We start from the raw sequence: 3,645 nt of genomic DNA on the forward strand, positions 1-3,645 counted from the left end.
AACTACAAGAGCATAAAATAAAAGGAGAAAAAGAGAAAAAGATATTCTTAAGACATTTCATTACAGATCTTGTGAAAATAATTTGATTTAGTCTTTATTGACTTTTCTTTAAACTTTGGTACTTTCACATATTTTTTTTTCTTTAGGTGCTTAATTTGAAAAAATGAGGGGAGAGGAGGAATTCCCAGTCCTGGTTGTCCCCTTCAGTGCAAGTCCTGCACCAGAAAGGTTTTGGCCTTGAAGGCACTGCAGCTCCACCCAAGGCTGCAAGGACAGATAACTTGAGCCAAATTAGAGAAGCAGGCTGTTCGACAAATAAGTTGGTGAAATTTGTGTTATTTGATTTTGTTCACTTTTACTGTTAAAAATGGCTGCTCAGGGATGTGAACTGTAAAACTGCTAATTACCTTCCTGCTTGGGAAGGGCCATTGTTATGCTAATGTTGCTGGAGGAGGGATTTTTGCTCCAAGAAGAGTTTGTGAGTAAAAAGAAGGAAGAAGCAGCCAAGATGGCCGGGTGCTGAAGGAGAAGCCAGTTTGTGCAGAGAGGAGAAGGGATAAGATGTGCATATGGGGAACCAGAGGTGACTGAGTTGGTGGGGGCCTTTGATTCTAGGAAAACCCAGATGTGTCAATAGCTTTGTGAGTGCAGAATGAGTGGGTTTTGGAGCTCTGTGTGTTTTTACTTGCCTGCTGGATGCGAGGCTAGAATAAAGGAATGGCCCACCAGTTTTTGGCTCCGCTGTTTCTCTACAATCTGTCCAAATCTAGTAGAAACCAGCACGTGCATGGTTGTGATGATAACAACTACTGGCCATACACTGACCTATGAGTGACAAGAGTTATGGCCACTAACCCTGCTACCACATAGCAGATTTTTTTCTTTATTGTCAAGAGAAGCTAAAAATTTTCATCACTCTTCTGATACTTAAATGTTGGGAAAAAAAAGTTGTAATTAACCTGCAGGAAACTAGTTTGTAACCTTTGTGCTTTTATAAAAATGAGGGCTAACCCTTACATAACCTTGTAGGTACCAGAGGTATTGTCTAAATACTTCACATAAACTCATTCCATCCTCCTGACAACATTTGTGCTAACTCTTATTTTTAATCTCCATTTTTAAAATGAATAGACTGAGGCACAAAAACTGTAACTTGCAAAAGGTCACACAGCTGGTAAAAGGTAGAGGTAGGACTTGAACCTAAGAAGTTTGCTTCAGAGTTCACACCTTCAAACACGAGAATATTCCTAAAAGAAAATTTCCTTTTCAAATTGTTGATTATAAATATTTCAATAATTATAGAACTGAATTAACTAATCCCAGAACTATACTGATATATTTCCATGTAATCATTTTTCTGAAATCATTTGCTTTTTTTTTTAATTTGAAGAAAGTCATGAGCCACCACAATTTGTAAAGGGCTCAGTTTGGAAGAGGGGTATTTTTTAGAAAATTTAAGGTTATGACTTATTGAATATTTTCTAAGGGTAAAATATCATTTTAGAAAAAGTTACATTTCTACTACCACTACACATTTACTTTTCATTAAACTTTTTATTATGAAATACTGAACTGAAACTAGAACCCAACCAAAATAGTGACTTCCAAGTTTTATTAGAAGACTAAGTTCATACTCTTTAAAAAACACATTTTTTAAAAAATTAATAGGTCACTTCATATTATGCTTAAATTCTTTGAAACTATATAACTTATTTTCTTATTTTATATATTTATATTGGGATTTATTATTGTAAGTTAATTCAAATATGAAAAAGCAAATTGATTAGAGAAGGCTTATTCCTTGTGAAGAAAATGTAGACATTTTTATATGCACATCTCAGAATGTATGAAAGAACTTTCAGCCTATTTTAGTTTTACCTACTACTTTCAAAAATGAAATTCCCAGATCATTCTTTGGAAAGGGTAAAATGTCAAGCAATTTTAAAATCTACATTCAAAGTAGCACCCTAAATCATCAAATCAGTCTTCAAAAATTCTAAAGATATATATTAACACCTCTATTTCTGAGCATGTTCCTCTCATTCCCATTTTATTAAAATAGAGCATTTTTTTAGAAATATGGATTTATTGTGTTTTTTTATAATATAAAATACTATATAATATGTGGACAAGTCCTGCCAGGGATGAGGACGACAGAGACACAAAGACCCGACTCCAGGGACCAGGTTCAGTGATGCAGATCCACTTAATTCAGGAAGTAAGCTAGCTTATATACACAGGTTCAGCCTATAGGGTGTTACAGTGTGTCCTTCATAGCCAATGGCTGAAAAGATCAGGGAACTGCGTGGCTGGTGCTAAGTCACTTCCTTATAGCGGGCAAGCTTCCTTCCTGGGTGTGCCCAGGAGGCTTCTGGGAGCTGGAGTATTCTCACAGCATTGCATCAGCCACAGCTGCTAGAAATGTGCTCTGCACTCCACCCACATCTCCCCCTTTTCTTTTAATTAAGGCCAAGTGGACTCAATGAATGACAGCTTGCTGTTGTTGTAGCTTCTGAATGCTACACATTATGCAATGGAACTATAGTAGAACTAAAACAACTATAATACCTATTATACTATATGCTAATAGATTAGCTGGATTAAACAATGAGGCAAGCTTCTGTAATGTTTGACTAGTTAGAAAATAGAATGGGGGTCTTAAACAGAGAATTTCTCCTAGGGGTTGGGATGTCATTTCCCTCCCATTGTGTTATAGAGACCTTCTAGGTGCCGTTAAACACAGTTCCATTTTGATTGTAAAAAATGGATGTAGGTCCATGCATGCCCCCTTTCCACAAAGGTCCCAGTGTCCAAACATGAAATGGAGGGCTTGCCATGGGCTGCATACTGCATAAGGTTGCATTCCGTCTCTCAGCTTCTGAAACTGGGGGGTTCACAGGTTTTGGAGGTGTCGTTAGTGGAGTCATCTTGGGACACCAGAAGTGGCCGTGTGTTCCTTCCTGGGATCCAAATTGGATGTGGGCTATTTTCTGGAAAAACACAAGCATAACCTCTCCCTTGTGTTAGAAGAGAGTGCGGTCCCTGCCACTGAGCTGTGGCTGGGTCCTTCCACCATACTAATAGCAACAGGGTTGGTTGGCTATGAAGGCCTCCCCAATGTTTATAAGCAGGAGTTACTCCTTCAGAATCAAAAGTTAAATAATTGAGAGTGAATATAGCACTGAGGAGCACTTCTCCGGGTGAGGCCTGAGGCATATCCCCTCTTTCTTTTTGAATTTGAATCTTAATGTCTCTTTGTCACCGTTCTAGAATGGCTTGTCCTTGGGGATTATAAGGAATGCCAAGGTGGTGTGTGATTTTCCATTGGGAACAAAAGGCTTTAAATTGGCTGCTGGTATAACAGGGCCCATTGTCAGTTTTAATTTCCCAAGATACACCAAGGCAAAGCATGGCTTGTCAAAGTGCACAAATTGCATATGTAGTTTTTTCTCCTGCTAGGGCTGTGGCCAAGATGGCTCTGGAGGAGGTGTCTACTGCTACGTGTACGTAGCAGAGTTTGCCAAATTGGGGGACATGAGTGATGTCTATTTGCCACACAGCATTAGGCTGTAAGACTCAAGGATTGACACCCTGTGGTTGTAGGAGGCCTAAGGGTAGTAAGGGCCTGCACTGTTTACATATGTG

The sequence above is a fragment of the Saccopteryx leptura genome, chromosome 4 (genome assembly GCF_036850995.1).
Source record: "Saccopteryx leptura isolate mSacLep1 chromosome 4, mSacLep1_pri_phased_curated, whole genome shotgun sequence".
Taxonomy (NCBI): Eukaryota; Metazoa; Chordata; class Mammalia; order Chiroptera; family Emballonuridae; genus Saccopteryx; species Saccopteryx leptura.